General features: G+C 41.9%; 1 pseudogene across 1 annotated transcript; it reads right to left on the bottom strand.

Moving 5' to 3' along the window:
• Positions 1-3,630: 3,630 nt before the first annotated feature.
• On the bottom strand, positions 3,631-5,013 carry LOC111539782 (annotated as a pseudogene). The gene has a single exon (XR_002730776.2). The product of XR_002730776.2 is annotated as a heterogeneous nuclear ribonucleoprotein A1-like (transcript).
• Positions 5,014-12,168: the final 7,155 nt, after the last annotated feature.

Below are 12,168 nucleotides of genomic sequence, written 5' to 3' on the forward strand. Positions count from 1 at the left end.
ATATAATATAATATAATATAATATAATATAATATAATATAATATAATATACATCCATCATTGTATTATGGAATATCTATTATATACTTGAAATTGTGTTACCTGAGAAATACAAAGATGAATAAGAGTAAGGAGCTCACAATTTATTGAAGAAATAAAGATACAAATAATTTATAGTACAATAAAAGGAGTAGTAGAATCAAAATATTAATTCATTAAATTTTTTTGGAATAAATGTAGTGCCAACATGTGCCAGACCCTATACTAGCTATTAAGAATAAGATATAAGACTAAAAGAGTTTATAATCTAATAGAGGAGACAGACAAATACAAAAGAAATTACAATACCAGCACTTTGGGAGGCTGAGGCGAGTGGATCATGAGGTCAGGAGATTGAGACTATCCTGGCTAACACGGTGAAACCCCGTCTCTACTAAAAACACAAAAAAATTAGCTGGGCGTGGTAGCAGGCACCTGTAGTCCCAGCTACTTGGGAGGCTGAGGCAGGAGAATGGTGTGAACCTGGGAGGCGGAGATTGCAGTAAGCCGAGATCGCGCCACTGAACTCTAGCCTGGGCAACAAAGCGAGACTCCATCTCAAAAAAAAAGAAAAGAAAAGAAAGAAAAAGAAATTACCAGAGGGCACTTAACCTAACCATGTTGTATGGTACAGGAATGAGTTCCCATAGATGAAATTGAACCTGAGTTTTGAAAAACTAACAGGAGTAAGAGGAAAAAGAGGAATAAAGGTATTCTAGGCAGTAAAACAACTTCCGCAAAAGTACAAAGATGAGGAAAACTGCAAATCATTTAGTATGTCTGGATCCTGGGGTCCCTGGTGGAAAATGGCAAGAGGTACAGCTGGGATGAGTAGATGAAGGTAATGAAGGGCTGTGTGGGCAGTTCTAAGGTGCTGGACTTTATCCAAACCATTGAAGGGTTTTCAGTGGAGACTATACACACACATAGATGTATATATATATTCATAAATACATGTGCATGTGTGTATGTCTATATATATACTCTATTGAGATATAATTCTTGTATTGTGTGTGTGTGTGTGTGTGTGTGTGTGTGTTTCTCCAGACAGAGTCTCCCACTGTCACCCAGGCTGGTATGCAGTGGCTCGATCTCAGCTCACTGCAACTGCTGCCTCCCGGGTTCAAGTGATTCTCCTGCCTCAGCCTCCTGAGCAGCTGGGATTACAGACGTGAGCCACCATATCTGGCTAATTTTTGTATTTTTAATGAAGATGGCATTTCTCAATGTTGGCCAGGCTGGTCTCAAATTCCTGGCCTCTGTCTTGGCCTCCCAAGATGCTGGGATTTCAGGCGTGAGCCACAGCACCTGGCCTATCATATAGTTTTAAAAATACATTCACTGAGTTGTTCTACCGTCACCACAATAACTTTTAGAACATTTCATCACCCCAAAAAGAAACTGTATCCATTAGCAGTCACAGCCAACCCACCCATAGCAACAGACAACCACCAATCTTTCTACCTCTTTTGGTGACAGAACTAATTCTGTCTGTTTCAAAGGGCTTTTGCCCAGAATTACGCCCTGTTTCCATGTGGTTAACATAAAACAGTCATTTTCTTGTTTTTATTTTTGCTCAAGAATTTGGGGTCAGAGGAATATTATATCTCAAGTGGTTTTTTAAAATTAGTTTCTCTATGTTCTGATATCACATTGGAACAAGGTGCATCCTTTGGTAGACTTTCTGGTTTCTGGAAAGAATTTTATTTTTTTTCTTTTCTGTGTCATAAATCCCTTGTTTAAATAGGTTCCCTTACATTTTTCTCCTTTTAAAGTGAAAATATCCTATGGAAAGGGGAAGGGATAAACACAAGTTCTAAATTTCACCATCCTTGCCTCCCCCTCCCCTTTTTGCACTGCATTCATTATTTTTGATGCAACAGGAAATACAGATCAGTCTTTGTCTCTTGCTCAATTTATCCTCCTCTTCAGACCCTACTCCCTAACGACCTCTAACAAGCCTTTACATAGAGCTGTGTAAAAAAATGTATTCATGGGCAAATATAAAGTGAATAGAGATATGCTTTATACTTCTAGCATTTGTGATGGTAGAATATAAGATACAACAAAGTTTGGCTCTCAAAGAAGACCCAAAACTAGAAGTTCAGGAAGCGAGATATTAAATATATGCCATAAAACACTCAGAAAATATTTATTGAACATTTTTTATGTGCAGCGAATCCAGCTGATCACTGGGAAGTTACAAAAGTGTGTAAAATGCAGGTCTTACCTTCGACGAACTTAACAGTCAAACGGGAGACACAGTCACATATCCAAACCACAGCACACATAAAAGAGATTTGAAAATTACTTCAGTGATACAGGGGTGTCTACAGAGTATTTGTTTGGTCATTGTTGACAGTTCTATTGAGATATAATTTATGTGTGATAAACTACAACCACTGGACATGCACATTTGAATTGTTTTTAGTAGATTTATACAATTGTACAACCATCACTATGATCCAGACCTTGGCACCCTTGACTCAGGTATTCATTACCTTTGGGTAGATGCTGGCAGGAGTGCACATGCATGACCCTGAAAGTGGGGACCTACTTAAAATTTGCACCTAGGCACCTTAGTCCTGGTCCTGGCTAGCAGTCATAGTCAGTAGTGGTGGCAATTTTGGTGACAACTGGATGCCAGTAGGAGAAAAAAAAACAACTGGTGATTTCCAGCCAGCCGCATTGGCTCATGCCTATATTCCAACACTTTCAGAGGCCGACGCAGGCAGATTGCTCATGTCCAGGAGCTCAACAACAACCTGGGCAACACAGCGAGATCTCCATCTCTACAAAAAATACAAAAATTCACCAGGCGTGGTGGTGTGCACCTGTACTCCCAGCTACAAAGGAGGCTGAAGTGAGAGAATTGCTTGAGACTGGGAGGTTGACGCTGCAGTGAGCAGTGATTGTGCCACTGCACTCCAGCCTGGGCAGCAGAATGAGATCCTGTCTCAAAAAAAAAAAAAAGAAGATGAGTTCCATAGGGAGCCACGAATTGTAATCTTTGAAAACCTCATAAAACAACAGCCACTGTGTAAGCACCATGTAGGACGAATGTTTGAGTGGCCTCAGAAACAATATGCTTTGCTCAGAAACAACATGCTTTGTTGACTCAACTTTCTGTGGCACACAATGGGCTATAAATGTAACAATGAATCAGTCAATCATATAAAACATTTTATTGCCTATGAAGACTTGGGTTTCACATGGATATGTGAATTCCCTTTCCACACATCAAATTGTAATTGATGCATTATATTTCTTCTGGAAAGCTAGAGAAGTTGCAGCCATATAGTTGTGTTATTTTCTACTAAATATTTGCCTTATAATGAAGGGAAACAAGCATATTTCTTTTTTTTTTCCATGATTTTGCTTGGGTAATCCCTTTTAATGGTGAACTTCAGGTCACAACAGTAACTATCAGTTCAACTACACCAAGGTTTCCGAAGACAATGGCTTCTCCACCCAAGCGGGTTGTATATAAATTCCAAATAGAACCTGGCATCACCCTGAAGGAATTCTAACTTCACACTGTTGGGGAAATTTACCAAGATGGCTTCAGAGTAGACTAATTTTACACAGCACATTAAAAAAAAGACATTTATTCAGCGTCACGATCAGACTATTACATTTAGCAATCAACAGCATGGGTGCAAAAAAAAAAATCTACATTAAAACCCTTTGTTGGAATGCTTTACACTTTCCACAGAACAGAAACTAAAATAACCTGTTATACAATTAGTCACAAATACAGTCCTCGAGTTTTTTGCCCATACACATGAGTATTTGTCTAAAACATGTCTTCTTTGTAGCAGCTAGGCCCTGCCACCACTGTGCTTGGCTGAGTTCACAAATCTGTTGTAACCTGTAGCTTCCCTGTCACTTCTCTGGCTCTCCTCTCCTGCTAAGCTTTGTTTCCTAATTAAAATCTTCTGCCACTGCCATAGCTACTGCTGCTGCTGGAACCGCCATAGCCACCTTGGTTTCGTGGTTTTGCAAAGTATTGGCCTCCACCGCCATAGGGGCCAGAGCTTCTGCCTCCAAAATTTCCTCCCTTCATGGGTCCAAAATTTGAAGACTGATTGTTGTAATTGCCAAAATCATTGTAGCTTCCACCACCTCCAAAATTGCTTCCATCATTACCAAATCCATTATAGCCATCCCCACTGCCACCATATCCACCACCACCACGGCTGCCACCAAAGCCACCACGACCACTGAAGTTTCCTCCACGACCGAAGTTGTCATTCCCACCAAAACCACCTCCACGACCACCACCAAAGTTTCCAGAACCACTTCGACCTCTTTGGCTGGATGAAGCACTAGCCATCTCTTGCTTTGACAGGGCTTTCCAAACTTCACAGTTGTGGCCATTCACAGTATGGTATTTCTGAATGACAATCTTATCCACGGAGTCATGGTCATCAAAGGTTACAAAGGCAAAGCCCCTTTTCTTGCCACTGCCTCGGTCGGTCATGATTTCAATCACTTCAATTTTCCCATACTGTTCAAAATAATCTCTTAGGTGATGTTCTTCAGTGTCTTCTTTAATGCCACCAACAAATATCTTTTTCACAGTTAAGTGGGCACCTGGTCTTTGAGAATCTTCTCTTGAGACAGCTCTCTTTGGTTCCACAACTCTTCCGTCCACCTTGTGTGGCCTTGCATTCATAGCTGCATCCACCTCCTCCACAGTGGCATATGTGACAAACCCAAAGCCCCTGGAACGCTTGGTGTTTGGATCTCTCATTACCACACAGTCCGTGAGCGTTCCCCATTGCTCAAAATGGCTCCTCAGGCTCTCATCGGTTGTTTCAAAGCTCAACCCTCCAATGAAGAGCTTCCTCAGCTGTTCGGGCTCTTTAGGAGACTCTGACTTAGACATGACGGCAGGGAGAAGAGAGACTTTAACGATGCTTCTTCGGCGGCGTCCACGGGCAGAAAGGACAAGCATATTTCTTAAGGAACAGGTGTGTGTGCTAGTGGTCAAGAGAGTAACAAACAGCAGTGGCCGGCTGTCATGGAAACAGCCTGGTATCCTAGCAACAAGCATATTCATTTGCCTGGCCTGCCCTGTGGAGTTCTGTCAACACAGGTAAAGGGTTTATCCTTTACACAGAACTTGAGTGACAGCCTTTCTACTCCAGAGTAAAGCTACACCCATATATGTAAATCTGGAAGTGGAGGGGAAGGCGAACTTTTCCGCCAAGGAGCCAGTGGCTTGGGGGCTACAGGACAGCAAAGTGGGAGTTAAATGTACTCATCTATTCTTCATCTAGATAGGCTAGAAATAGGTCTCTTTCTGTATTTGTTGGCTGTCTTAATGGAAGGATCGAAAATTCAGTGGCAGTGGCTAAAACCATGACCTATGGCTCTGCTCCCTGCTGCCCTTCTTTGGGTTAAAAAGTGCAGTCTTTTCCCAAAACTTCATTTGACCTCGCCTGTTCCTGTGTTTTAAGCCACAAAGACTATGGGGAAGAGGGCAGGACATATCTGGGTAGTGATCTGAAGGTTGTAGCTTCTCTTTTTCCATATATTTTAATTGTAATCCCTAAATTCTCTGAGAAAATTGAGAACATTTTTGATCTGGAAAATGTCCAAAATATCTCATGATACCCATAGGAAATCTCAAATTATTGAAACCCAGTTTGGAATAGCAAGCATCCTACACTATGGCATAATACAGAGGGGAAATTTTCTAGTTCAGGACAGGAATTCGATAGGATTTATACCCTGACTTATTTTTTAAAAAACACTTTCCTCTCTCTATGTCTCCCTTTCTCCATTTTGTCCCACATTTATTTACTGTGTGCTAGGAATTATTCAAAGCATAGTGAATCACAACGGTTTCTCTATAATTCTAGAGATGTGCAAAAATCGTAGGCATCCACAAGCAAATGTTGAATTTCAATTCAGGGCTGACAAATTCAATATTAGATCAGATATGTCCTCAGGGAGCTAGATGAACTGGAAATTTTACTGTTGTCAGTTGGGGGATGTGTTAGGCCATTCTTGCAATGCTATGAAGAAAGACTTGAGACTGGATAAATTATAAAGAAAATAGGTTTAATTGGCTTAGAGTTCTGCAGGCTGTACAAGCATGGCACCAGCATCTGCTTGACTTCTGGGGAAGCCTCAGGGAGCTTTTACTCATGGGACAAGGCAAAACAGGAGAAGGTACCTTACATGGTAAAAGCAGGAGCAAGAGAGAGAGAGTTCGGGGGGAGGCGCCACACACTTTTAAACAGTCAGATCTCATGAGGGCTCACTCACTATCATGAGGACGGCACCAAGACGATAGAACTAATTCATTCATGAGAAATCCACCACCACGATCGAATCACCTCCCATCCCACCAGGACCCACCTCCAACACTGGGGATTACAATTCAACACAAGTTTCAGAGGGGACACATATCCAAAGTATATCAGCGGCTAAGACTTTTCAACAGATACTCAATAAACTTTATTCAAAAAAAGATTTCTCCTAAAAGATAATCCATCCATCTTGGGGTTTTTTTGGGTTTTGTTTGTTTGTTTGTTTTGAGACAGGGTCTCACTCAGTCACCCCAGGCTGAAGTACAGTGGTGCGATCTCAGCTCACTGCAACCTCCGCCCCCTGGGTTCAAGTGATTCACATCTTAGCCACCTAAGTAGCTGGCATTATAGGGGTGTGCCACGAAGGCCAGCTAATTTTTGTGTGTTGGTTTGTTTGTTTTGAGACAGAGTCTCACTCTGTCGCCGAGGTTAGAGGGCAGTGGCATGGTCTTGGCTCACTGCAACCTCTGCCTCCTGAGTTCAAGCAATTCTCCTGCCTCAGCCTCCCGAGTAGCTGGGACTACGGGCATGGACCACCAAGCCTGGCTAATTTTCTGTATTTTTAGCAGAGGCGGAATTTCATTATGTTAGCCAGACTGGTCTCAAATGCCTGATCTCAGATGATCCACCTGCCTTGACCTGCCAAAGTGCTGGGATTACAGGCGTGAACCACTGCACCTGGCCATTTGTGTGTGTGTGTGTGTGTGTGTTTTTTTTTTTTTTTTTTTTGTAGAGACAGGGTTTTGTCATGTTGTCCAAGATAGTCTCAAACTCCTGGCCTCAAGCAATCTGCCCGCCTCGGCCTCCCAAAGTGTTGGGTTATAGGTGTGAGCCACTCCACCCGGCTGAGAATCCGTCTTCTAAATAAGAAATAGAGTATATTGAGAATGAATATTTTTCTCCTGCTTTGTATGTGTGTTTACATACACACACATACACACACATATAATTTTAATGATGGAATTAAAAGAACTTAAATACAGGACTTAAATAAAACTTCTATTCTCTTAGAATGGTTCAACTCTTTTATCAGTTGATGTCAATTTAGTAGTCACATAAATATATACATAAAATGTTTTAAAGTTTCATAAGAAAACCACAAAAGACCAAAAATAAAATCACTGACAGGGCGCCGTGGCTCACGCCTGTAATCCCAGCACTTTGGGAGGCTGAGGCAGGCGGATAGTTTGAGTTCAGGAGTCTGAGACCAGCCTGGGCAACATGGTGAGAACCCATCTCTACTAAAACTACAAAAAAAAAAAAAAAATATCTGGGCATGGTGGTACACGCCTGTGGTCCTAGCTAATCAAAGGGCTGAGGTGGGAGGATTGATTGAGCCTGGGGGGCAGAGGTTGCAGAGAGCTAAGATTGCGTCACTGCACTCCAGCCTGAGTGACAGAATGAGAACTTGTCTCAAAAAATTAAATAAAACAACAACAAAAACAAAATCACTTTAATAATAAATTAGTTTTTCTTAGTTTCTAAAGGAAATTCAGGCTTTCATTTTGACTCAAAATGATGATACATAAAATTCTTATAAATGATTATTTGCAAGCCAATAAGGAGAGTAATGAAATAAACTATAAAAGTTCAAGTGGATGCCTGAAAAATGCTTTTGTAATTCAGGAGATAATTGTTTTTTAGACGGAGTCTCGCTCTGTCACCCAGGCTGGAGTGCAGTGGCATGATCTCGGCTCATTGCAAGCTCTGCCTCCCGGATTCATGCCAGTCTCCTGCCTCAGCCTCCTGACTAGCTGGGACTACACGTGTGCGCCACCACATCTGGCTAATTTTGTTGTATTTTTAGTAGAGATGGGGTTTCACCATGTTAGCTAGGATGGTCTCAATCTCCTGACCTCATGATCCATCTGCCTCGGCCTCCCAAAGTGCTGCGATTACAGGCGTGAGCTACCATGCCCAGTCACTCAGGAGATAATTGTTTATATATTGTGCAACTATATTGTTATTTATTTATTTATTTATTTATTTATTTATTTATTTATTTATTTTTGAGATGGATTCTCGCTCTGTCGCACAGGCTGGAGTGCAGTGGCGCCATCTCGGCTCACTGCAAGCTCCGCCTCCCGGGTTCATGCCATTCTCCTACCTCAGCCTCCCCAGCAGCTGGGACTACAGGCACCTGCCACCACGCCCAGCTAATTTTTGTATTTTTAGTAGAGACAGGGTTTCACTGTGTTAGCCAGGATGGTCTTGATCTCCTGACCTTGTGATCCACCCACCTCAGCCTCCCAAGGTGCTGGGATTAGAGGCGTGAGCCACTGCGCCCGGCCTTTGTTATTGTTATTGCAACTCAGGCTTTTAGAATGAAGTTTTACATAGAAAAAATTATTTCCTACTTCCAAGTTGGTAACCAACCAATGAATTTAGAGATTAATTTCAGTATAATATTTCAACCGATTACTTTTACTACAGATGAGATATGCTTTTTTTGGGGGCGTATGATTGGCAAGAGACCAAAAAAACAAATTATGCCTGGTGCATGTTTCAGCAAAGTATAAGGAGACACCAGGAAATAAATTACAGGTAAAGCTAATCAATACAAGGGCAGGGAGTCTTGAAGAAGATAGCAAAAGAAAGATTTTGTTAAAAGTGAATATGAGGAAAGTTATAAATGTGTACATTGTTAATAGCCCAAATGCAAAAATACATTTTAAGTAATGCCCTTAATTAAATGTAAATAGCAAACTTAGTAGTTAAGTCAACTTATTTCTCAGTAATATGTTTAAAGCAGATTATAAATCTCCTGGTAACAACATAGCTGCAATCCTTCTTGGAAAAAAAATTGCTTCTCTGTTGGTTCTAAAAGACAACATATTTCTAGAAATGAAATTTGCTACCAACGAGGTCTTATTTTGTAAGCGAATTATGTGAATTTTGACTTGCAGTATGCTTGTTGAAAGTACACTTAATTTTCCAAAGGAGAGTTCTCCACAAGGTCAAACAAAAGGTTTAACAAAAGTTTGAAAGTCCTGCTAAAGATTTCCTAAGAGCCGTCATCTCGCTTGCTTCCATTTTACTTCTGCTTCTCTGTGGTCACTATTACTGTGCAGGAAGCAATTTTGCAAGCGTTTATATGGCTGTGAGCCATGTATGAGTCAATTAGATTGCCTATTTTTTAAATCTAACAGTTTATAAAACAGACTAACCCCTTCGCTCGCACTGCATCTGACTTGGATTCTGCCCTTTTGAGGAAGAATACATTGGACCAAAAAAAAAAAAAAAAAAAAAGGCATCTGACTGAGATGAGGACAGAAAATATCAAACTATTCTCCCTCTTCTCCCTTTAAAAATGCTCTATAAGGTCAGACGTGGTGGCTCATGCCTACAATCCCAGCACTTTGGGAGGTGGAGGATCACTTGAGCCCAGAAGGTCGAGACCAGCCTGGGCAATATAGTGAGACCCTGTCTCTAAACAGCAACAACAACAAAAACAAAACACAAAAGCTATACAAACTCCTCCTGAGAGTTATTTGAAATGCACATACAATGCTCAGATAACAGCGATTCTTTAGTAATAGACCATTGTCAGCCCCTTACAAATCTTCCAGATTTGTTTATTTTAGGATAACTTAGCTGCATTACAAATAACTTTCCATAAGAAATCTCCCTTCCATGAATGTAGGTCCGTACAGATAGAAGAGAAAGTGCTGTGATATAACAGCCTCTTCAGTATCCCTCTAGGCCAGTATTTAACTAAGCTAAATATAATGGACTAATAAAAATGGGTAATACAGAAAGAGGAGGTAGAATACTTTTTTTTTTTTTTTTTTTTTGAGACGGAGTCTCACTTTTCACCCAGGCTGGAGTGCAGTGGCGCAATCTCAGCTCACTGCAAGCTCCACCTCCTGGGTTCACGCCATTCTCCTGCCTCAGCCTCCCGAGTAGCTGGGACTACAGGCGCCCACCACCACACCCGGCTAATTTTTTGTATTTTTAGTGGAGATGGGGTTTCACCGTGTTAGCTAGGATGGTCTCGATTCCAGACCTCATGATCCACCCGCCTCGGGCTCCCAAAGTGCTGGGGTTACAGGTGTGAGCCACTGTGCCCAGCCGAATAAAAATATTTTTAATATCCTTTGGGGACAGCAGTTTTGCCTTCCTTCCTTTTTTTCTTCCTGTCATTTCTGTGTGCTGATGTAGCTAATTTTTTTTTTTTTTTTTTTTATGAGATGGAGTCTCACTCTGTCGCCCAGGCTACAGCGCAGTGATGTGATCTCTGCTCACTGCAAGCTCTGCCTCCCGGGTTCACGCCATTCTCCTGCCTCAGCCTCCCGAGTAGCTGGGACTACAGGCGCCCGCCACCACGCTCGGCTAATTTTTTGTATTTTTAGTAGAGACGGGGTTTCACTGTGTTAACCAGGATGGTCTCAATCTCCTGACCTCGTGATCCACCCGCCTCAGCCTCCCAGACTGCTGGGATCACAGGTGTGAGCCACCGCGCCTGGCCTGATGTGGCTAATATTAGTTTGCATACCCTGAGCACAGAGCAGATGCCAAGGTTACTTGTGATGAGAAGTGAACTAATAATGTGCTGAAAAAAATTCACCTGGAATGTCTGCCTCATGTGTTTTCATCATAAGAACTTACTTGGCCTACCTTGATAATTGGATGCTATTTTATTCTACATATGCCATCTATATTGGGCCTTCAGCAATTGATGCTGACTATTTAGCTAAATAGGAACAGAGACTGGACCTCATTCCACTCATCATTGCAGCCTGAGAATTTAGCAGAGTATGACATAGAGTAGGCATTCAATAAATATTAAGGGATGAAGTGACTTTGGTTTAGTTTTTCTCATCATTTACACATGCAAATGAATAAAGAAAACTGCATTGAAATAGTTCATGCTAAAATTAGTTGCCCTTCCTCAAACACACCATGTTCTGTGTATCTGCCTGTATTTCCACCCATTGTTTACTCAAGTAGAACTTCTTTTAGCCAACCTTTTACCTATACCTACCCACTTTAGATTCCTACTTAGCCCTCAATTTCTAGATGAAACAAAATTGTGATGTTTCTTCCTACACACGGTGCACAGCATCTCATACAGACTGCTCTCTTATGACATTGTGATGGCTTATTGGCCTAAAAGGATGCTCTCTCCCTAATCTATTCATCCCTTAAAGGAAGGTGGGATGGTTAATTTTATATGATGGCTTGACTGGGATACAAGATGCCCAGGTAGCTGGTCAAGCATTATTTCTGGTTGTGTAGAGGGTCTATCTGGAGAGATTAGCATTGGAATAAGTGGACGCAACAAAGCAGAAGGCCTTCCCCATTTTGGGTGGGCATCAGCTAATCTTGAGGACCTGAATACAACAAAATTGTGGTGGAAGGTTGAATTCATTGTCTGACTGACTGCTTAGGCTAGGACATTTATCTTCCCCTGCCATCAGTGCTCCTGATTCTCAGGCCTTTGAATCTAGTCTGGAATCTACACCATCATCTTACTGGCACTCAGGATCTTTGAACTACACCACTGGCTCTCCTGGGTTTCCAGCTGGTAGATGGCAGATCATGGGGCTTCTCAGTGCCCATCATCACATAAGCCAATTCCTCATAATATATTTCTTCAGCCGGGCGTGGTGGCTCATACCTGTAATCCCAGCACTTTGGGAGGCTAAGGTGGGCGGATAACCTGAGGTTGGGATATCGAGACCAGCCTGACCAACATGGAGAAACCCCATCTCTACTAAAAATAGAAAAATTAGCCGGGCGTGGTGGCACATGCCTGTAAGCCCAGCTACCCAGGAGGCTGCGGCAGGGGAATTACTTGAACCCTG

This window comes from Piliocolobus tephrosceles, chromosome 18 (genome assembly GCF_002776525.5).
Source record: "Piliocolobus tephrosceles isolate RC106 chromosome 18, ASM277652v3, whole genome shotgun sequence".
NCBI lineage: Eukaryota > Metazoa > Chordata > Mammalia > Primates > Cercopithecidae > Piliocolobus > Piliocolobus tephrosceles.